General features: G+C 39.2%; 1 protein-coding gene and 1 non-coding gene across 2 annotated transcripts in view; both read left to right on the forward strand.

Moving 5' to 3' along the window:
- SCAI (suppressor of cancer cell invasion) overlaps positions 1–24,740 on the forward strand; it is a 191,179-nt gene that overhangs the window by 32,253 nt on the left and 134,186 nt on the right. The window lies entirely within an intron of this gene.
- Positions 6,167–6,296, forward strand: LOC111765363 (small nucleolar RNA SNORA33). Its single transcript, XR_002797738.1, has one exon. It is a non-coding gene; the product is annotated as a small nucleolar RNA SNORA33 (small nucleolar RNA).

Raw genomic sequence — 24,740 nt, forward strand, 5'->3', positions numbered from 1 at the left:
ACATACTGGCAAGAGTTGTGTTGTGAAGGAAGCAAGAATGAAATCCAGTGCACAATTGGAAGCTGTACCTTTTGAGGAGTAGCTGCTCTTCTGTAGAAGAGGAGGAAGTAAGTTTAAGCTGGAGGGGGGAAATGACCTCTAGGTGGGGAAATTTATCATTAAACAAATTATATTAGTGTATTTATTTATTTATTTTTAAGATTTATTTATTTATTTCTCTCCCCCCCACCCCGGTTGTCTGTTCTCTGTGTCTATTTGCTGCGTCTTCTTTGTCTGCTTCTGTTGTTGTTAGCAGGACGGGAGTCTGTGTTTCTTTTTGTTGCGTCATCAGCTCTCCATGTGCGCGGCGCCATTCCTGGGCAGGCTGCACTTTCTTCCGGCTGGGCGGCTCTCCTTACGGGGCGCACTCCTTGCGCGTGGGGCTCCCCTACGTGGGGGACACCCCTCCCTGGCGCGGCATTCCTTGCGCACATCAGCACTGCATATGGGCCAGCTCCACATGGGTCAAGGAGGCCCGGGGTTTGAACCGCAGACCTCCCATGTGGTAGACGGACGCCCTAACCCCTGGGCCAAGTCCACTGTCTGAATTTTTCATTAAGATAATTATGAAAGAGAGAGTAGATTCTTTTCTACAGCTAAATAAATAAAAATAGAGTTAAATGATAAAGGCATATTATTATCTTCTTATAGAACAATACATTATTATAATACTGGACCTGTGGTTATCAACTGGGGATGATTTTGCCTCCCGCCCTGGGACATGTCGCAATGTCTGGGGACATTGTTAGTTGTCACAAGAGCGAGGGGGCATGCCGTTGGCATCTAGTATTTAGAGGCTAGGGGTGTTGCTAAACATCCTACAATAAACAGGAGAACCATCTACCACAAAGAATGGTCTGGATCCAAATGTTGATAGTGATGTGGTTGAGAACCTTGTCCTAGACCAGAACATCCCTACACCATGTTCTTCAACAAAAGCCTCTAGTCCAAGAGGTTTGAATAACAGCTTGATATGTTCCCTTCTAGAGAGTCACAGTACACATTAGTTTATTAAGGATAAAAAATTCCACAGAAGAAAATCTGAACTGCTTAGCCCACTGATTTTTTTTTTTTTACCTCTTTCATAATTGTTAACCCTCTGAGTAACACATTTAGGAAAAGGTCACACTTTAATCTCTTGCCTGGCAAGTATTGTGCCTTCATCCTTGTATTTCTAGTGCCTAGCACAGTCCTTGACTCATTTTGATGGGGTGAATTATGATTTCGTATATAACTTTTGGTTAATTTTATTAGATTTATTTATAAAATAAGTTTGTTTGCAATCTAGCACTTAATATTTTAAAAGATAAGTATAAAGAAGCAATAGTTGTCATTGGCTGGCATCTCTCAAATTTATAACTTTATCCTGCACCTTTCCCCATGAACTTCAGATTTAAAATTCCAGCTGCCTATTCAACATTTCCACTCAGATGCCCAGTAACTTCCCAATGTAACACATCCAAAATTGAACTGTTGGTAGCCCCTCCAGATCTCTAGACTTTCTCATTTTAGTCAATGGCTAATCCATCCTTCCAGTTGCTTAGACCAAAGGCTTGAGTCATCCTTCACTTTTTCTCACATACTACACCTAGTCTATCAGTAAATTTTGCTAGCTATACCTCTAGAAAATATTCAGAATTTAGCCATTTCCCACTATTTCCAATGATACCATCCTGATTTAAGCTACCATCTGTTGTCTGGATTATTACAGTAGCCTCTTAACTGGTCTCCCTGCTTCTGCTTTGCCTTTCAACAGTAGTGTGATCCTTTTAAAATGTAAATCAGACCATGTCACTGTTCAAAATGCTCCATGCTTCTCTTTTCCTAAGTATATAAATAAAAGTCCTTTCATTGGCCTGTGCAACCCTATGGGAATCAGTTCTTCCATTACCTCTGATGTCATCCCTTCCTCATCAATTTATGGCTTGCTCCACTTCAGTCACTCTTGACCTCCCTGTTCTCCTCTGACACACCAGGCAGGCTCTTCACCCAGGGTCTATGCACTTCTTCTTTTCTCTACCTGGTTCCCCTCATTGACCTATTCTCTCATCTCCTTTAAGTCTTTGCTTAGATGTCATCTTCTTAGTGAGGTCTTTCATGATCTGTAACCTTAGGATGTTATGTGACCTATCTGGCCTATTTGCTCATTGGTAAAATAGAGATAGTAGGACCCAGTGGGGTTCTTGGCATGATTCAATATGAGAATATATGTGTAAAGCTCTTAGCTCACAATTTGACACATAGTAAATACTCAATAAATGATAGCTGATATTATCTTTTCACTTACATATATGAAAACCTCTGACATATATTTTATAAGCTGTAATTCTAGGGTAAATGATAAACCATGTAAATAATCAAAAGAAGAGGTACTTCTCATAGATTTATAGAATCCACTGATACTTGGACTTTAAAATCTCATGTTAGAAAATTTAGCAGTCACCTAAAAGCAGTCAAAGTGTGGTTAACAGGGAAGTGGATGCAGCTCAAGTGATAGGACTTCCACCTACCGTATGGGAGGACCCAGGTTCAATCCCTGGGGCCTCCAGGTGAAAAAGAAGAAGAGAAAGCATACCTGCATGGCAAGCCAGTGCCCACATGGTGAGCTGAGTGCCCGCATGGCAAGAGTGCCTACGTAGTGAGCCAGTGTCCATGCAAGTGTGTCACACAGCAAGATGATAATGCAACAAAAGAGAGACAAAGGGGAGAGTCAAGGTGAAGTACAGCAGAAACCAGGAACTGAGGTGGTGCAGCTAACAGGGGACCTCTGTCCATATCAGAGGTCCCCAAGATCGAATCCTGGTGAATCCTAGAGGAGAAAAAATGAGAAGACCAAAAAGAGAAATAGATATAGAATATCATGCAGCAAATGGATACAGACAGCAAAAACAGCAGGACAAGGGGAGGGGGAAGGAGGATACAAATAAATAAATAATTAAATATTTTCTTAAATAAGTGGTGAGAGCAAATATTTTTTTAAAAAAGTATGACTAATGGTAAATAAAAGAATTCTCTCTTGAACTATAACAATTGTATAATACTAATACAGGATGTTACTAATCTGGTGGACTAGGGGAAAATAGGCCAAATGTAACATATGACTATTAACATAGTCAATAATAATATTTTGACACTGTTCTTTAATAGTTTGTAACAAATGTTTCACAACAATGCAAGGTGTGGGTGGTGAGGTGATGTGTGGGAGCCCTGTATAATGATATGCATGTTTGTTTTGTAAGTTCAAAACTTTTACTGTCCACTTATTGTTTATGTATGAGTGCTACATACACTTCAATAAAATTTAATTTTAAAAAAGCAGTCAGAGGCTTTCCTGGTGGTTTTTATAGAGCTTCGAAAAGATCAGTAGAGAGAAGAGGATGTAGCTCAAGCGATTAGGCTCCTGTCTACCATATAGGAAATCCAGGGTTCGTTTCCTGGGCCCTCCTGGTGAAGTCAAGTTAACCCATGCAGCGAGCTGGCCTGAGTGGAGAGTTGGCCTGCAAGGAGTCCTGGCCCGCGCGGAGTGCCAGCCTGTGCGGAGTGCTGACCCACACAGTGTGCTGGCCCGTGCAGGAGTGCTGGCCCATGTGGAAAGCTGGCGCAGCAAGATTATGCAACAACAAGGAACACAGAGGAGAGATAATAAGAGACGCAGCAGACCAGGGAGCTGCGGTGGCACCAGAAATTGAGTGCCTCTTTCTCACTCTGGAAGTGCTCATTATCGGTTCCTGGTCCCGCCTGAAGAGAAGATGAACAGATACAGAAGAACACACAGAGAATGGACACAGAAAGTAGACAGCGAGTGCAAAACAACAAGGGGGGGGGAATAAATAAATCTTAAAAAAAAAGATCAAGTAAAACTGGTTTTAAACTAAGATACTTTAGCAGGTAAGACATTTATAAATTACATAAATTAAAAATAAATTCATTTATGTCAGAGTGATTAATAAATATTAAACAGCCCTTACAGATACTTAATTATCTCACAGACATTTTTCACCCCAAATGTTTGGAATGTTCAAGTCCATCCAGGCCCTATGGAAAAGTACTAGTGATGGGAGCAGATGTAGCTCAAGTGTTTGAGTGCCTGCTTCCCATGTATGAGGTCCTGAGTTTGGGACCAGGTACCTCCTAAAAAAAAATGTACTAGTGATAGTTCTTATGTTTTGTTCAAGTGAAAGTTGTGTATTTGTCTTCGTTTGTATTTTTAACTTTTTATTTTGAAATAATTTCAAAGTTATAGGACAGTTGCAAAAATAATACAAAACCCATGCAGAAAATTCTGACACACACCCCCTCACCGGATATCTAGATCCACCAATTTTAACATTTTGCCACATTTGCTGTATTATTCTATCCAACTATCTACATCTTTGTCTCTCCATCCATCCTTCTGTCTGTTTCTAAACAGTTGAGAGTAGATTGTATATATCATGCTCCTTAAATGCTTAATACCTTCATGTACTTTTCCTAAAACCAATTGTATTCACTATGTAACCACCTTTGGTACAGTTACCAAGTTCGAGAAGTTTAACATTTAAATTAAATGATGTAAATTTTTTTTTCATATATCCCAGTAGTGTTCTTTTGGGCCTTTTCTCCTCAGTTCAGTCCAGGATCATTTATTGCATTTGATTGCTATAGTCACTTTAGTCACTCTTTTTTTTTTCTTTAAATTGTGGAAATATATGTAACATAAACTTTCGCATCTGAATCACTCCCAAGCATACCATTCAGTGGGATTAATGACATTTCTAATCTTGTGCTCCCTCACCACCATCCATTATCAGAACTTTCTCATTACCCCAAACAAAAACCCTATACTCATTATACATTAACTCCCCAATCCATCTCCCCCCAGCTCCTGCTGTCCTGTACTCTATTTTCTGCCTCTCTAAATTTGCATCTTCTAGCTATTTTATATAAATGGAAGCATACAATATCTGTCACTTTATGTCTGATTTATTTCACTCAACATGATTCACCCTCAAGGTTCATCCATGTAGTGACATGTTCAAGAACACATTCCCTTATAGCTGTGTAATATTCCCTTGTATGGATATACCACATTTTGTTTATTCATTTGCTGATGGCTATTTGGGCTGCTACCACCTTTTGACTATTATGAATAACAGTGCTATGAACATTGGTGAAGAGGTAACTGTTTCAATTCCTGCTTTCAGTTCTTTTGGATATATATCTTGAAGTGGGATTGATAGATCATATGGTATTCTATGTTTAACTTTTTGCAGAACCACCAAATTGTTGTCAACAATGACTGCATTGCATTCCCACCAACAGTCTACTAAGGTTCCTCATTCCATTCTTGTCACCACTCTTTTCTGGTGTCTGTGTGTTTTTTCAGTAGCAGCCATTTTATTGGAGGTAAAGTGCTATCTCATTGTGGTTTTGATTTGGATTTCCCAAATGACTAATGATGTTGAACATCTTTTTATGTGCTTCTTTGTATATTTATTTGAAGAAAAGTTTGTTCAAGTCCTTTGTCTGTTTTTAATTGGGTTGTTTGTCTTTTTACTGTTGAGTTGTAGGAGTTCTTTATATTTTTTGGATATTAAACCTTTATCAGATGTATGGTTTCCAAATATTTTCTTGCATTCTGTTGGTTTACTTTTCACTCTCTTGATAATGTCCTTAGATGCAGAGAAATTTTTAGTTTTGGTGAGGTCCCATTTATCTATTGTGTTGTTGTTTGTTGGTGTAAAGCCTAGGAAGATCCTGAAGATAATTTTTTGTGCTTTTTTTCTTCTCAGTTTTATGATTTTAGCTTTATATTTAGGTTGTTGATGCATTTTGAGTTAATTTTTAAATATGATATGAGGTAGTGGTCCATTTTTATTCTTTTAGGATGAGGATGGCTACTTTTCCTAGGACCATTGGCGAAAGAGACTATTTTTCTGCTATTTAGTGGACTTAGCTCTATGTATTTGTGTTTTGCTTTTTCTTTTTTCTTTTGGTTAGGAGAATTAAAAAAACAATTTCTTTGATAACAAAATTCTCTAGATATTATGTTATGGTTATTTTCATTTGAGGAGTATCTGCATATATATTTTCTCCAGATTTTCCCAGATTTGAATATGTATTCCTAAAGGATATCAAAAATGTATCTAAGCCAGCCAATGTTTCTGCTTACCTGAACGTGTTTCTGCAGAAATTTTGAAAAGGCTGGCAATAGTAACGCCATGCTACGAGCCTTAAGGACACTGAAGTCATTAAGGTTCCTAAAAATGTCTACAACACATGGAAAGAAAAAAAAAAAGTATCTAGTAGTATCAGAAATTAACTTTAAAGTTAATCACTTCTTTACAGTTCAACATTTCCTTCAAATAAATCTGTTTTGTTTTTTTAATTGTCTAAAGATACTTGTATCAAGTGTAAATTTTGACACACTTACCTAGGATAATGGTATTTTATCTGGGATTTTGCACATAGAAAAAAGAACGTTTTATCTGAGATTTTGCCTATAGAAATAGAAATAAAAACAATCGAGAGTTTTGATATTGTAGATGTACTTGTTGATTAGGGGATAAGGGCACATGCATAACAACCCAGGAATTATCTTTCCTCTGTTAAGAAAACAATAACAAAACCCTCAGATCTCCAGTTCCAGCCTGTGTAATTGTTTTTGGCACAATAGCTATTACCTTAGACAGACTGAAAGTTTAATAACTAGATTGGAGATTTCTCTTTGCAGTGCACAAATAGGAAAAACACCACCACAAAAGTTCTCTCCCACATCTGACCTCCTCCCTTTCTTAATTTACCAACAGCCTAACTGGTTCTTGCTGTCATGCCTCATTTCAGCTTTCTTAAATTATAATTTTATAGGTTATTGGCTCTGCCAAATTTTTTTGATATGTAACATTGACAAGTTACAAATGACATTAAAGTAGTCTTATCGCTCATGTGTTTATCTTTTGGAGTGTTCTGGATTTATGCTGTAGTATAATCATTTTGAAGAAAATAAATATTGTATTACTTTATTAAGTCTCATTTGCACTTGAAATCCAGATTTGCCATTTAATAAGGGATATTTTCATTAGATTTTCAATTATATTCTAAATATATGCTTATATTCCTAAATAATGTTGGTGTTTAAATATTGAAATTTGTTTATTCACTGTAATTTTAATTCTTGGCAGTTCATGAAGCATCTATACTATCTTTTTCCTTGAGATGTAGGCATATTTCAAGCAATTGAAATATCCATAATATATTTTTCCAATACAAAAGGTTATCCCTTGGAAACACTGAAGTTGTAATAGGAATTAGAGAAATTTATATACAATTCTTTTCCTTCTCTCTGCCTTCTTAAACAATGAGACAGTAAAGAAGAACATCTTGATTATATATATATCCAAATATATTTATATATTTAAGAATTAATGTGCTTGGGGTTATGTATACATATATATTAACTTATTTCAGGTCTTTAAACTCTTTCAAGAGTTTACAGAAATAGAAGAAAGAAGGTATAATTTAGTTATTTTAACAAATTTATTATAGGGAAGTTCATTTTCTACTTAAAAGGGAGTTTTTTAAAAAAAATATGATCAAAATAATAGCATGTATTATTTCTTTTAACTGTGTCACATATTGGGGTCTCCAGGAAGTAGAGTTTGGGACAGATTTTAACGTACAGGATATTAAAGAGGTCCCTTTTAACACCTGTGGTAGGAAGCAGTATTTGGTAGAAGAAGTTGAGCTATGATACAGTCCTGAACAACAGTCTTTGCTGTCACCACAGGAAGCTCTGGAGCTAAAGTTGCCTTTCATAGTTGTGCTTCATTGGGCTGAAATGTCTGGACCTTTATACCCTTGCCTCTCTGTTTTTGGATGTGGGCTCCTTCCGGAAGAGTGTGATCTTGGTCAAGGCAGCTCTGCAGAAATAATCCCCAAAGGGGTTGAAAGCTATTGTGGCCAGACCAAGGTGAATGAGAATAGTAGGAGATAAGGTCTTGGACATAGTGGTGGTGGTGTGGTGTTTTAGTTTTCCAGTTGCTAAAATAAATACCATGCAAGGGATTGGCTTGACAACACGAATTTTTTGACTTGCAGTTTCAGAGGCTAGGAGGCTTACTTCCTCCTGTGAGGTAGGTATTTTCTGGCTGCCAGCAATCTTTGGGGTTCCTTGGTTTTTCTGGCACACAGCAATGCACACAGTGGTGTCTTTTCCTTTTTTTTCCAGGTTCAGTTGACTTCCAGCTTTTGGCTGTGCCACATGGCTTCCATCTGTTTCCAATTTCCTTTGCTTATAAGAACTTTAGCCGTTTTGGGTTAAGGCCCATCGTCATTCATTTTGGGCAGACCTTAACTAATAACATTTTCTTGGGACCTATGCTGGTTAGGCTAAAGTGTCGGTTTGGCCAGGTAATGGTGCCCAATTGTTTGGTCAGGCATGCACTAGACTAATTATAATACAAGGGCATTTCATGGGCTTTAATCATCAGTGAATTGATTGCATATATGGCTGATTACATCTACAATTAACTAAGGAGATTGCTGTCAGCAATGAGTGAGGTCTCATCCATTCAGTTGAAGACCTTAAAATAAGTGATTTTAGCATTCAAAGAGAGTTCCTATGTCTACTTCAGACAGGATCTCTTGGGGAACTCAAGAACCTTCATTGGAGTCTCTGGCTTGCAGCCTGCCCTACAGAATTTGGACTTGTGCTTTCCCACGGCTGTGTGAGAAAATTTTATAAAATCTCATCCTATGTACAGATATCTCCTGTCAGTTCTGTTTCCCTAGAGATCCCTGACTAATACAGGACTTTAGCATGTCTTTTGCTGGGAACATTTTTCAATCTCTAACAGGTGGTAAAATCACAGGAGACCTTGTAAACCATTGTGAAGACTTCGGCATCTCCTCAGAATGAGATGGGAAGCCCTGCAAAAGTTTTGAGCTGAGGAGCCATACAGTCTGATTTATATATATTTTTTTATTTTTTTATTTTTTTTAAAGATTTATTTATTTATTTAATTTCCCCCCCTCCCCTGGTTGTCTGTTCTTGGTGTCTATTTGCTGCGTCTTGTTTCTTTGTCCGCTTCTGTTGTCGTCAGCGGCACGGGAAGTGTGGGCGGCGCCATTCCTGGGCAGGCTGCTCTTTCTTTTCACGCTGGGCGGCTCTCCTCACGGGCACACTCCTTGCGCGTGGGGCTCCCCCACGCGGGGGACACCCTTGCGTGGCACAGCACTCCTTGCGCGCATCAGCGCTGCGCATGGCCAGCTCCACACGGGTCAAGGAGGCCCGGGGTTTGAACCGCGGACCTCCCATATGGTAGACGGACGCCCTAACCACTGGGCCAAAGTCCGTTTCCCATGTTTTATATTTTTAAAGCATTACTCTGTGTACTATGTTTGGAATGGACTATACCCAAATAATGGGAGCAATGGAGTTGCCATTAACTGAAAAGGGGAAGACTGTGAAAAGTGTAGGCTTTTAGAGGGAATAACTGGGATCAAGTTTTAGATATGTAAAGTTTGAAATGCCAATTAGATGTCCAGACTGAGTTGTCAAACAGAACATTGGATAATGGAGACTGAAATTCAAGAGAACGGTCCAGTCTGAAGATTAAAAATTTTGGGAGTTTTCAGTGTATAATTGGTATTTAAGGTTGTCTTAGTTTCCTGGCTGCTTTGACCGATACCACACAACGGGTTGTCTTAAACAACTGGTCAACTGGAATTTATTTTCTCATGGTCAGAGGCTAGAAGGCCTTATCCTTCCTCCCTTGTCATTAGCTAGCATGGCTGGCCAGCAGTCCTTAGGTTCCTTGGCATTCTTGTCACATGGCAGTGTCCTTTCCTTTCTCTCCTGGGTTCTGTTGACCTTCTCCTCCCATGGCTTTTTTTTTTTTTTTAGGAGGTATTGGGGATTGAACCCATGACCTCGTAATGGGAAACAGGTGCTCAACCACTGCATCCATTCCTCAATGAGAGTTGTTTTTTTTTTGTTTGTTTGTGTGTTTTATTTTATTTTTAGGAGGTACTAGGAAATGAACCCAGGACCTCATAATATAGGAAACAGGTGCTCAACCACTTGAGCCACATCCTCTCTTCCCTGTGGCTTTTTCTATTTCTGCTTATAAAGGACTCCAGTAATCTAGATTAAGACCCAACTTTATTCATTTGCACCACACTTTAACTAAAAATAACATATTTAAGATACTTTATTTATAATAATTTCACATCCAGGAATGCAGATTAAAACCAAGAACATGTTTAAATATGGGGTACATAACTCAAGCTGCCACAAAAATCATGAGAGTAGATACTGTCACCTACAAGAATTAGTGAAAAGAGAACATCTCAGAGGTTTGTGCTCTGGGGCATCATTTTGAGGTTGGAAAATTAGGTCAACTCCCTGTGGAGACTTGAGAAGGAACAGCCCATGAGATAACTAGAGAAAATTGTGTCCTTGAAGGCAAATAGGAGTGTTTCAAAAAGAGAATGATCAACTTATGTGCACTATTGATAAGTAACATAAGGTGAGGACTTAGAATTGCCCACAGGATTTATCAGCATTGAGATCATTGGTCTTGACAAGAAGTGCTTCAGTGGAATGATGGAAACAAAGTAGATTGGCATGTGTTTAAGAGAGTATGGGAGATGAATTGGAGACAGCTATGTAGACCAGTCTTTTAAATACTTACGCTGTGAAGGGAAGTAGAGAAAAGGGTGAATATTTATAGGAAGATATGAGATAGAGAATTTTTTTTTTAAGTTGGGAGATAATATAGCCTGTTTGAATGTTGATGATTAGAGAGTGGGAAATTGGTAGTACTGTAAAGAGGGAATGCTTGCTGGACTGATTTCCTTGAATAATAGTGGGAATATGAGAGCTATTGCAAAATGAAAGGTTGACTTTCAGTAGGAACATGGTCAGTTCAATCAAGGTAACAAGAAGCAAGACAATAGTACTGTATATAGCTACATATGCAAGTAGGTTGGTACCTGTGTAACTGGGTGTATGTGGAAGGTATTTTCTGATTGTCTTTGTTTTTCCTTTTTCTTTTTTTCTTTTTTTTTCAGTGAAATATGAAACAGTTACCATTAGCTGAAAAGTGAGGATAGAGGATGAGATGTTGGGTGTTTGAGGAACAGAAAAAGTGTGAAATCATGTTCTAGAAAAGTAAAGAAAAGTGAATGGACCAGGGAAATGTAGTGAGAGTACCCATTTTGAGGTCAAGAATTGAATGGAAGATGAGTCATCATGATTGTATTTCTCCAGCCATATTTAGCTGCCCAGGCGTACACTCAGAGTAGGTAGAGATTTGGGTTTAATCAACTAAGTAAAACTAATTGTTCACTTTCAAAGTTGTTTCAAGAAGGTTGATTATGTGAATGGTATTTAGAATTTCAGGTTTTTAATTGCCAATTTTTTTTAAGACTAAACTTAGTGACAGTTCATTAAAAAAAAGTATGGCATTGTTCTGGGGAAGGTTTTTTTGTTGAAAATTACAGATCTTAATTCTGACCAAAACAAAAAATAAAGTTGTCAAGTACCTCAGCACTGATGAAAAAAGTGGAGAATCTGGTTCAGAAAATAGGCAGTAACCAAGGGAATCAAAAGAACTGAAATTACTGCCAAGATCATGCCACTGGGAGAGCCTGATTAAGGATATTGTCTCCATTTCTGAACCCTGGTATTGGCACTGTTGTAGAAGTGACTTCTGAGCTATCTTTTCTTGTTTGATTCAAAAAGATCACTCTGACTGATGAGTCAACAGTGGAGTTAGGGATTCAAGAGAGAAGTCGTAAAGTGGTTCCAAAGGAGATAATGATATGGATTGGGATAGTGGCAGAGGGGATGAAAAGCACATGTGAAATAGCACATTAGTTTGCTGTTAAAATTCTTGTCTATAGAGAAAACTTTCTTCATCCTTTTCCTCCTCCTCCTTATTCTCATCCTTCTAATTTGAAATCCAGTCCTTCTAAAGGCCTTTATGCAGTTTTATCTTGCACAGTGCAGTATCATTTTTCTAGCAGAGATTTCATAAAATGCTGTGCATTTTCCTTCTCTTTTATCTTTGTTCCATCCATCCCTACTATTATTATGGCTTCTAGGGTGCTCTTTGTTCTTCAAAACTTTTCTCAATGTTTTATTTCAGTTTGAATTGCTCTGGCAAGTTTTTCAAATGTGCAGTTTTCTCTAACTTTTCCTCTGTCTCATGTTTAATTGAAATTGAATAGTTGTGGTGAGGGGGTGTTATTTTGATTTTAACAAAAGTTTTTTTTCCCCCTCTAATTATACTGGAATATAGAGCACAGTGTAGGATAATTTGACCATTTAGGAGAATTGGTTGCTAGTTGTTTTTTTGGTATGCTTCCTTTTTTTGTTTCCAACTCCTTATCCTTTACTACCTATGAAAATCTGAATATTCTTCAGGAAAATATCCTCCTCTCTTGCCTGAAACTTATTCAAGCTAAAACAGACATTAAATCATGTAATACCTTTTATGATTCTCCCTGAAAATGTCTGCTTTGTGTAATTCGAAGCATAGTACACAATTGTGATGAATTTTAGAATCATCTCATTCATTTCTACAAAAAAACCTGCTGACCTGTGGTTTTTTCTTTTTTTTTTTTTCCCCCCGGGGATTGAACCTAGGGCCTTGTATGTGGGAAGCTGGTGCTCAACTACTAAGCCACATTGGCTCCCTGAGTTGTTTTTGTGTGTGTGTGTTTTGCTTGTTGTTTGCTTGTTGTTGTTTATTTCAGGAGGCACCAGGAACCAAACTGGGGGTCTCCTATGTAGAAGGTGGGCACTCAACCACTTGAGCCACATCTGTTCCCTGAGCTGAGCTGTTTTTTGCATTCAGTCTGTAGATCAATTTGAGGAGTATTACTGTCTTATCAGTACTGAATCTTCCAATCCAGGAGCATGGCATATTTCTCCATTTGTTCGGATCTTCTTTAATTTGTCTCAGCAATGTTTGTAGTTTTCAGGTAGAAGAGGGGCTTAAGTTTGTTATATATGCTCACTGAAGCTGTCAACTTCCATTTCAAACTAAGAAACTTCTAGAATTTTCTCTTTTCCAAGACCATGTTAACACTCAGAAGAAACTCGGGGATTTTGCCTTTTTGTTCATTGCTGTATTTCAGCACCTAGAAAACTACCTAGAACATAGAAGCCTCTCAGTAAATATTCTTGAATGAATGTATTAATATTGGACTGTTTGTATTGTTAACTGATAATATAAAGTACCAGTTTTAATATTAGCTACTCATTAAAAGAAAAAATGTTTTATTCACACACCATACAATCCACCCAAAGTGTACAGTGAATGGCTCTCACTAAAATCACAATTATGCATTCATTACCAAAATCAATTTTAGAACATTTTCATTGCCCCAAAAAGAAAAATCCCATAGCCCCTAAACCACTCTATTATTGACACTCAGCATTGGTATAGTATCTTTGTACAATTACAACAGTAATATGTTAATATTCTTTATTAACAGTCAGCTTGCTGTCTTGCTGGTCTTCTTTAGGAGGCACTGGGAACTGAACCTGGGACCTCCCATGTAGTAGGCTGGTGCACAACTCCTTGAGCCACATCCACTTCCCTTCATGTTCTTTTTATCCATTTGTATTTTTTCTCTGAAAAATTTTCTATTCAGGTCTTCTGCCCTTTTTAAAATTGTGTTCTTCAGTTTTGAGGAGGTCCCGTATATCTATTTTTTCTTTTATTCCTTGTGCTTTGAGTTTAAGGTTTGAGAAACTACCACCTACCACAAGATCTTGAAAATGCTTCCCTATATTTTCTTTTAGGAGTTTTATGGTCCTGGCTCTTCTGTGTAGTCTTTGATCCATTTTAAGTTTTGTATAAGGTTTGAGATGGGGGTCTGTGGCAGTTTGATATTGTTTATGAATTCCAAAAATGTATTTTGGATTATGTTTGTGAATGGACCTGTCCCTGGGCATATTAGATTGGATTGGATTCAGAGGTTTCACTTTTATTTGATTAAATAATGATTTAGACTTTGATTGGGCCACATCAATGGGATGCTGAGTCCCTGCTGCCTTAGTGTGGGGTTTCAGAGAAACCGCACTGCAGAGAAAGGAGTTTGGAGTTTTGATCCTGGAGCCTGGGAAGCAAACATAGAGAAGCAGATACATGAGGAAGGAAAGAAGGCTCAGTTGGATACAGGAGAGGCCCTGGGAAAAGAGACAAGCCATTTGCTTGATAGTCTACAGCTGGCCTTGTGGAGAGAGAGTAGTAGCTGAGCCTGAAGAGAAACCCAGGAAGCCTGAACCCTTGCAGATGTTGGTAGCCATCTTGCTCTAAAAACGTGGCAATAGATTTAGGTGAGGGAAATAACTTATGCGTGTGGCCTGGTAACTGTAGGCTTCTACTCCAAATAAATCCCCTTTATAAAAGCCAACAGATTCTGGTATTTTTGCATCAGCACCCCTTTGACTGACTAATACAGGGTCCTCTTGTATTCTTTTGGATACAGATATCCAGTTTTTGAAGAGACTGTTCTGTCCCAGTTGAGTTAATGTGGTAGCCTTGCCAAAAATCAGGTGACCATAGAGGTGGGCATCTATTTCTGAATTCTCAGTTCAATTCCATTGATCAAAATACCAATTTTTATACTTGAACCATGCTGGTTTGACCACATCTTGGAATTATGCTTTAAAATCAGAAAGTGTGATGGGAGTAGATGTGGCTTAAACAATTGTGCACCTGCCTCCCACATTGGAGGGTCCTGGATTCAGTTCCTGGTGCTTCCTAAAGAAGACGAGCAGACAGACTATGGATCTATCTTGAGGAGGGGGGGAGGATAAAATAATTTAAAAATTTTGAAAGGTGAATTAGTTGCAAAAAAATAAAATCAGGAAGTGTAGTCTTCCAACTTTGTTCTTTTTAAAGATGTTTTTAGGGCTTCTGGGAAGATGGCGGACTAGAAAGACACAGGACTCTCTTTTCCTCTGGAAAAATAGCTAGAGGAAAAGCTGAAACAGCCTAGGAAAAGATCTTCTAGGGTTTAGAACAGCAGGCGAAGGCTGAACACTGCCCAGAGGAGAGAGGGACAAAGGAGGGAAATCGCAAAAACAGAGCTGGGAGTTGAAAACAGCTACTGCTACTCCCTCACACTAAAGATGCTTTAGAACTCTTGGGCCTCTGGGCCTGTGACTACAATCAAAGGGAGTTCATCAGGAACAAGACAGGATGCCCACTGTCACCACTGTTATTCATTATTGTGCTAGAAGTTCTAGCTAGGGCAATTACAAGAAAAAGAAAAATTAAAGGCATCCAAATAGGAAAAGAGGAAGGAAAACTCTGTTTGCAGATGATATGATCCTGTACTGAGAAAATCCTGAAGTATCCACGATAAAGCTACTTGAGCTAATCAAAGAATTCAGGAAAGGGGCAGGATACAAGATCAACATGCAAAAATCAGTAATGTTTTTGTACACTAGTACTGAACAATCTGAGGAGGAAATCAGGGGAAAAATTCCATTTCCACTAGCAACAAAAAGATTCAGATACCTAGGGATTAATTTAACCAAAGTATAGGACCTATATGCAGAAAACTACAAAACAATGCTTCTTTTAGCATTGGTCTTAAAAAAGACCTAAACAAATGGAAAGACATTTTGTGTTCATGGATTGGAAGAATAAATATTGTGACCATGTCAATCTTACCTAAACTGATTTATAGATACAATGCAGTACCAGTCAAAATCCCAACAGCTTACTTTACAGAATTAGAAAGCGCAATTACCCAATTCATTTGGAAGGGAAAATACAGCCGAATAGCCAAAAGTATTCTAAAAAAGAAGAGTGATGTAGGAAGAATTTCACTGCCAAACCTTGAAACATATTATAAAGCTACAGTGTTCAAAACAGCATGGTACTGGCATAAAGATAGACATGTGGATCAGTGGAACAGAATTGGGAACCCAGAAATAAACCCTCACCTATACAGTCAACTGGTTTTTGACAAACCTACCAAGTCAATGTTATGGGACAAAAGTTTTTTCAACAAATGGTGCTGGGACAAGTGGGTATCTAGAACCAAAAGAATGAAAGAGTACCCTCTTTCCCTCCTTATACAAGAATCAACTCAAAATAGAACAAAGACCTAACTATGAAAGCCAGGACCATAAAACTACCAGAAGAAAATGTAGGGAAACATCTTCAAGACATTGCAGGAGGTAGTGGTTTCTTGGACATTATACCCAAAGCATACGCAACAAAAGAAAAAATAAATAAATGGGAGCTTCTCAAAATTAAACACTTCTGCACCTCCCAGGTATTTGTCAGAAGTGTGAAAAGGCAGCCCACTCAATGGGAGAAAATATTTGGAAATCACATGTCAGATAAGGGTTTAATATCCAGGATATATAAAGAGATGTGACAACTCAACAATAAAAAGACAAACGACCCAATTAAAAAATAGGCAAAAAACTTGAATAGACATTCGTCCAAAGAAGAAATACAAATGGCAAAAAAAAAAAAATGTGAAGAAATGCTCACCATCACTAATGATTAGGGAAATGCAAATCAAAACAACGAGATATCATTTCACACCTATCAGAATGGCAACTATTAAAAAGACCGAGAACTACAAGAGATGGAGAGGTTGTGGAGATATAGGAACACTTATTCACTATTGGTGGAAATGCAGAATGGTACAGCCATTGTGGAGGACTGTTTGGCAGTTCCTAAAGAAGTTGAATATAGATTTGCCACATGACCCTGCATTTCCACTCCTGGGTATGTACCCAGAAGAACTGAGAGCAGTAAATGAACAGGCATCTGCATATCGACGTTAATAGCGACATTATTCATGATTTCCAAAAGTTGGAAATAACCCAGGTATCCATCAACAGATAAATGGATTAACAAACTCTGGTCTTTTCACACAGTGAAATATTATGTAGCTGTAAGAAGCAATGAGTCGTAAAACATATGACAACATGGATGAACCTGGAGGACATTATGGTGAAGGAAGCAAGCCAGATATGAAAGTACAAATATTGTATGAATGCATTACTATGAACCAAGTATATTGTTACATATAAAAAATTTATATGTATCTAGTACTTTTAAAAATGAGAAATGTATGTTTTTATTCAACTATGTTTAATTTTTAGTTTTTAATTGTTTATATTTTCAATTTTTAAATGTACAAAATAAAGTAAATTTTTAAAAAAGACAGTTTTGGCTCTTTGAGTCCCCTTTCCCCTCCACGTAAATTTGATGATTACCTTTTCCATTTCTGAAAGTAAGCTGTTAGAGTTTTGTTTTTTCTTTTTAATTTATTTCTCTCCCGTTCCCCCCCTGCCTCAGTTGTCTGCTCTCTGTGTCCATTCGCTGTATGTTCTGTGTCCGCTTGTGTTCTATATATTCTTGTCAGCAGCACCTGGAATCTGTATCTTGTTTTGTTGGGTCAACTTGCTGCATCAGCTCTCCATTTGTGCAGCGCCATTCTTGAGCAGGCTGCGCTTTTTTTTCACACTGGGCGGCTCTCCTTACGGGGTGCATTCCTTGCACATAGGGCTCCCCTACGCGGGGGACACCCCTGTGTGGCATGGCACTCCTTGCATGCATCAGCACTGTGCTTGGGCCAGCTCATCACACGGGTCAGGAGGCCCTGGGTTTGAACCTTAGACCTCCCATGTGGTAGGCGGACGCCCTATCCGTTGAGCCAAATCTGCTTCCCCAGGCTGTTAGAGTTTTGGCTGGGATTGTGTTGAATGTGCAAATTTTGAAGAATTGACATCTTAATGATATTTAGCCTTCCAATCTATGAACACAGAATGTCCTTCCATTTATTTGTCTTCTTTGATTTATCATTGTTTTGTTGTTTTCTGTGTACTGGTCCTTTATGTCTTTGTTAAATTTATTCCTAGATATTTGATTCTTTTAGTTACTATTGTAAATTGAATTTTTTCTTGATTTCCTCTTCAAATTGCTCATTACTAGTGTAGAGAAACACTACTGATTTTTCCATGTTGACCTTGTATCCTGCCACTTTGCTGAATTTATTAGCTCTAAGCTTTGTTGTAGATTTTTTGGGGCTTTCTGAAAATAGGATCATGTCATATGAAAATAGTGAAAGTTTTATTTCTTCTTTTCCAATATGGCTGCCTTTTATTTCTTTTCTTGCCTACTTGCTGTAGCTAGAATTTCTAGCCCAATGTTGATAAACAGTGGTGACAGTGAGTATCCTTGTCTTGTTCCAGGTCTTATATCCTGTTGCGGAAGTTTCCTTCTATTCCTACCACAAAGTGTTTTTATCAAGAGAAGATGCAAGATTTTGCCGAATGCCTTTTCTGTATCAGTTGAGCTGATCATGGGGTTTTTCCCCTTTGATTTGTTAATGTGGTATATTAGATTGATTTTCTTGTGTTGCACCACCCTTGCCTACCTGGGATAAAACTCATTTGGCCATGGTGTATAATTCTTTTAATGTGCTGTTAGATGATTTTCAAGTATTTTGTTGAGGATTTTTCCATCTATATTCATTAGAGAAATTGGGTCTGTAATTGTCTTTTCTTGTAGTATCTTTATCTGGCTTTGGTATTAGGGTGATTTGGCATTATAAAATGAATTAGGTTATGTTCCCCCCTCTTCAATATTTTGGAAGAGTTTGAGCAGGATTGGTGTTCATTTTTTTAATGATTGGTAGAATTCACCTGTGAAGCCATCTGGCCTGGACTTTTCTTTCTTGGGAGGTTTTTTTGTTTTTATTTTGTTTTTTTAAAGATATTTATTCATTTGTTTGCACTTTTTTTTTTAGTAAAGTTAATAGATCACAAAGAACATTACATTAAAAAACATAAGAGGAAAGCAGACTTGGCCCAATGGATAGGGCGTCTGCCTACCACATGGGAGGTCCGCGGTTCAAACCCCGGGCCTCCTTGAACCGTGTGGAGCTGGCCCATGCGCAGTGCTGATGTGCGCAAGGAGTACCCTGCCATGCAGGGGTGTCCCCCGCGTAGGGGAGCCCCACGCGCAAGGAGTGCGCCCCGTAAGGAGAGCCGCCCAGTGTGAAAAAAGTGCAGCCTGCCCAAGAATGGTGCCGCACATACGGAGAACTGGCACAACAAGATGACGCAACAAAAAGAAACACAAATTCCCGGTGCCGCTGATAAGGATAGAAGCAGTCACAGAAGAACACACAGCAAATGGACACAGAGAGCAGACAACGGGGGGAAGGGGAGGAGAAATAAATAAAAAATAAATCATGGGAAACGGACTTGGCCCAGTGGTTAGGGCGTCAGTCTACCACATGGGAGGTCCGTGGTTCAAACCCCGGGCCTCCTTGACCCGTGTGGAGCTGGCCCATGCGCAGTGCTGATGCACGCAAGGAGTGCCGTGCCACGCAAGGGTGTCCCCCACGTAGGGGAGCCCCATGCGCAAGGAGTGCGCCCATGAGGAGAGCCGCCCAGCGTGAAAAGAAAGTGCAGCCTGCCCAGGAATGGCGCCACCCACACTTCCCGTGCCGCTGACGACAACAGAAGCGGACAAAGAAACAAGACGCAGCAAATAGACACCAAGAACAGACAACGGAGGGGGGGGGTGTATTAAATAAATAAATAAACCTTTTAAAAAAAAATCTTAAAAAAAAAAAAAGAGGTTCCCATATAACCCACTCACCACCTCCCCACCCCCATCATTTTTGTAAATTGTATTTTTTTGAATATATATACATCTCAAAAAATGTTACATTAAAAAACATAAGAGGGTTCTGTATACCCCCCACCTCCCCACCCCACTCCTCCCACCCCAACAACCTCCCCCATCATTTTGGCACTTGGTGAGCACATTTTGGAGCATTGCTGCACCATATGGATAATAGTTTACCCTGTAGTTCACACTCTCCCCCAGTACATTTAGTGGGTCATGGCAGGATATATAAAGTCCGGCATCTGACTCTGCCATATCATTTAGGACATCTCAAAGTCCCAAAAATGCCCCCACTTCACATTTCTTCTTCCCTCTCCCTGCCCTCAGCATCTACTGTGGCCACTTTCTCCATTTCAATGCTACAGTTTCTTCTATTACTAGTCACAATATTTTTATAGTAGAATATCAGTAAGTCTACTCTAATCCATATTTTATTCCTCCATTCTGTGAACCCTGGGATGGTGATGTCCACTCCACCTCTAGATCAAGAGGGGGCTTAGGGGAAACAGATGTGACTCAACCAATTGGGCTCTCGTCTACCATATAGGAGGTCCAGGATTTGATGTCCAGGGCCTCCTGGTAAAGTCAAGCTGGCCCATGCAGCAAGCTGGCCCACGTGGACTGCTGGCCCATGCTGGAATCCTGCTCCGCACAGGAGTGCCTGCTGTGTGGGAATTCCGCCCAGCGCAGGAAAGCTGTCCCATGCAGGAGTGCCAGCCGACACTGAGAGCTGGCACAGCAAGATGACACAACAAGAGACACAGAGGAGAGAAATAAGAAGACATAGCAGAACATGGAGTTGAGGTGGTGCAAGAGAGTAATTGCCTCTCCCCACTCCAAAAGGTCCCAGGATCAGTTCCCAGAGCCACCTAATGAAAAAACAAGCAGACACAGAAAAACACACAGCAAATGGACACAGAGAGCAGACAACAGGGGGAATGGGAGGAGAAATAAATTAAATCTTTAAAAAAAAAAAAAAGAGGGGGCTTAGATTCCACATGGATGATGGATGTAATTCTTCTGTTTGCAGTTGTAGGCACTCTTAATTCCCTGGTGTGGTGGTCGACCATGTTTGCCTTCTTGGGAGGTTTTTGATGACAGATTCAGTCTCTTTACTTGTGACTGGTTTGTTGAGGTTTTCTATTTCTTCTGGAGTCAGTGTATGTTGTTCTTGTATTTCTAGGAATTTGTGTATTTTTGTCTAAGTGTCTAATTTGTTGCCATATCATTGTTCATAGTATCTTCTTATGATCTCTTATTTTTGTGGGGTCAGTAGTTAATGTCCTTCTCATTTCTGATTTTATTTATTTGTATCTTCTTTTTTCTTTGTCAGTTTTGCTAAGGGTTTGTGAATTTTCTTGCATCAACCTGTCCCATACCCAGTAGACTGGCTAGAATAAAAAAGTCAGATAATGACAAGTGTTAGCAAGGATGTGGAGAAATTGAAACCCTCATCCACTGCTAGTGGAAATATAACTGGTACAGCCACCTCAGAAAACTGGAAGATTCTCAAATGATTAAACATTGGTTTACCATAAGACCCAGCAGTTCCACTACTAGGTATATACCAAAGAGAAAAGAAAACATGTCCACAAAAATTTGTGCTTGAAGTTTCGTAGCAGCATTTTTCATAATAGCCAATGTGTACTACATATTTTATGATTCCATTGATATAAAATATAAGTATAAATAAATCTACAGGGACAGAAACCATTATGTTATGTGAAAGAAACCAGTAAGATAAGGCCACGTATTATATGATTACATTTATGTGAAATTCCAGAATAGGCACACTCATAGAGATAGAAAGTGGATTAGTGGTTGCCTAGGGATGGGGAAGAGGAGCTTGGGGGGAGATAAAGAGTTACCGTTAATGGGTATGAGTTTTCTTTTTGGGGTGATGAAAGTGTTCTAAATTGATTGTGATGATGATTACCTAATTCTGTGAATATACTAAGACCATTGAATTTTATACTCTAAGTAAGTCAATTATATCTCAATAAAGCTGTCATGTAAAAAAAAAAAAATATGACCAACCAATTTCTTTCTCAAAAGAGAAAGGAAATAGTAACTTTCCTTTCTTTTTTGAGGAAAAGCTCTTTATTTTCTTATTTATCATGCTTCCAACTTATTATAGAGAAAATATGTAGGTTAGGAAAGCAAGTTGTCACAGTATAGATCATAAGTTTCTTCTAATGATTGTTCTTTTTATGCTTAGTACAAATTAGTCATAAACGTAATATTGCATAACTGACAACCTTCTCTTAGAGTATGCTGAGATATTTGTTTAGGGTAGCCCCAAATTATTTTCATGTTATCTTTGTTTACATACAGATAAATACCTTTGATTGCTGTCACCTTTCTTCGTGTTTAAAGATGAAAATACTAGACCTGCACTTCTTTTACATTCTGAGTGGGAATAATATTTGTTGATTAGTGATTGAGGCTCTTGCCTGCATTTATTGTTCTTTTTTTTTTTTCTTCAGTATAAAGGCTTTTATTTTGTAAGGGGGGAAAAAACCCCACTAAAGTGGACATAATAAAAATGCTTATTTTCTACAAAAATAGTGTCTAACTCTTATAAGCAAATCTCTTCTCCCAACTGCCCAGGGCAGGGCTGGTTTCTCATCTGCTTCTGTGTCCACACCAGGAAATGTCTTTGCTGAATTTAAATTCTGCCTTCAACTGAGGAACCTTAGGCATTTAGCAGTTAAGGACACACTAAGAGGGCTGAGGGGAACCACTTCTTTTCCTTACAGTAGCTTAAGCATGGCAAATAGACTGCTGTAGATGACTGGACAGACTAGTAAGAGAAGCTAATCTTCAGACTTCAACCTGACTGGAAATGCATACTAGTAATTATGCCTGGGGTTAATAAAGTTGGTGAATTCCAAATTTCTAACCAAATTGCAGCTTTTCTGGGAAGGGCCCAGGAGGGAGGTCTGGGAATACTGGTCCGCCAGGCGCTGGGACTCCAGTGCTTCAGCATGGCCAGCTGTCCTGTTGGAGCCTGTGGAAGGGACGGGGCACACGGGTGCAGTGCGTCCTCCTTTGAGACTTCTGGCATCAGTAGTCTTTAGACAATTTAGAGATAGCAGAAACTCTCTCCACTCTACTTTTTTCCACTCTATGGCAGGAAATAAAATAATTATCATTTTTTCTTTCTCCTGACATCCTCCGAGGGACAGACAGGGCTACAGAAGTTGTTCACGGTGGTAAACAACCCGAGTGGAGCGCAGAAGACTCAGCTGCTCCTGACAGGCCTCCCGGACCCAGTTCACTTCCTGTGGTTCCTGGGATTCCACAAAGCCCACCTCCACACCTCTGCTTTTCTGGGCTTCTGAGTATTCTGAACAATTTCCCTTTCTTCAATTTTCTTGTCTCCCTATTCCCCCCTCAATATTTTAATAGAAACTCAGGAAATTTTAGAGGTGAAAGGACCTTAGACAGCATCTAGTGTCCAATGTCTGCTCTCCCCATTTTGCAGATGGGGAATTAAGCTCAATGGCTAAGAGTTGCCCAGCAGCTTGCCCCATAACCTATTGCCCTCTCTCATAGGAAGTCCCTGCTGAAGGCGACTGACTGAGGCATGGGCTGCAAAACGAGGTGGGTGGTGTAGGGTGGGAATTGGGGGCACCAACCTGAGGCCTGCTTTGCTGCTAACTCACTGAGTGACCTTGGGCAAGGCACAGCCCTCTCTGTGCCTCAGTTTCCCCATCTTGTTCTCTTTTGAGTTTAATGTTATAAATAGAAAACTATTTAAATTCAACTACATTGTATTTGACTGCTGCCTCTGTGGGTTCTCCATCAAAGATAATTTTTATTATTATCCATAGGCTGCTTCAGGTTACCTTACATCATTTTCCTCAAATCATCTTCTAGCATATTCTTGATGACTTCTTTCATTTTATGTATTTTTGTGTTGCCTACCCATTGTCTTCATAAATAGCCCTTATTTGTGCCATGATTATATTTATTCTTTTCAGGACTAACTCGGCCTCAGTTTCTCTCTTTATTATAGAGTCTGGATTTTTATCAGGTTTATATTTAAATAAGGTCATGTGGATCAAATTGTATATGCTTTTGTTTGAATGAGGCAACCGGCATAACTGCAAAACCTATAATTCTTATGTTGTTTTATCTATTCTTTGCCACTGAAAGAAATAGTAACTATTTATCCTGAAAATAAGAGTAAATTTTACAAGGAATTAAGTCAAGGAACTTGAGAACATTTGTAAGCATAAAAACCTGCAGTCTAGGAAAACGGACTTTGGCCCAGTGGTTAGGGCGTCCGTCTACCATATGGGAGGTCCGCGGTTCAAACCCCGGGCCTCCTTGACCCGTGTGGAGCTGGCCCATGCGCAGTGCTGATGTGCGCAAGGAGAGCCGTGCCACGCAAGGGTGTCCCCCGCGTGGGGGAGCCCCACGCGCAAGGAGTGCGCCCCGTAAGGAGAGCCGCCCAGCGTGAAAAGAAAGTGCAGCCTGCCCAGGAATGGCGCCACCCACACTTCCCGTGCCGCTGACAACAACAGAAGCGGACAAAGAAACAAGATTCAACAAATAGACACCAAGAACAGACAACCAGGGGAGGGGGGGAAATTAAATAAATAAATAAATCTTTAAAAAAAAAACAAAAAAACCTGCAGTCTATGAAATGCAAGGCTATTTGACTTATCCCATAGAGAAGAAAAAATTTTGAGTGATTAAATCCTATAATTTTTATTTGAATTATATTGCATTACTTTAAAATTTTTTAAAATATATTTTATTTATCTCCCCTCCTTGTTTGTGCTCGCTGCCTGTGCTCTGTGTCTGTTCATTGTGTGCTCTTTGTGTCTGCCTGTCTTCTTTTTAGGAAACACTGGGAATGGAACCTGGGACCTCCCATGTGGGAGGGTGGCGCCTAATTGCTTGAGCCACATTCGTTCCCTGCTTGTTGTGTCTCTCGTTGTGTTTCCTTGTTGTGTCTCCTCATTGTGTCATCTTGTTGCGTCAGCTCGCTGTCTTGCGCCTCTTCTTTAGGAGGCACCA

Source organism: Dasypus novemcinctus, chromosome 8 (genome assembly GCF_030445035.2).
Source record: "Dasypus novemcinctus isolate mDasNov1 chromosome 8, mDasNov1.1.hap2, whole genome shotgun sequence".
NCBI lineage: Eukaryota > Metazoa > Chordata > Mammalia > Cingulata > Dasypodidae > Dasypus > Dasypus novemcinctus.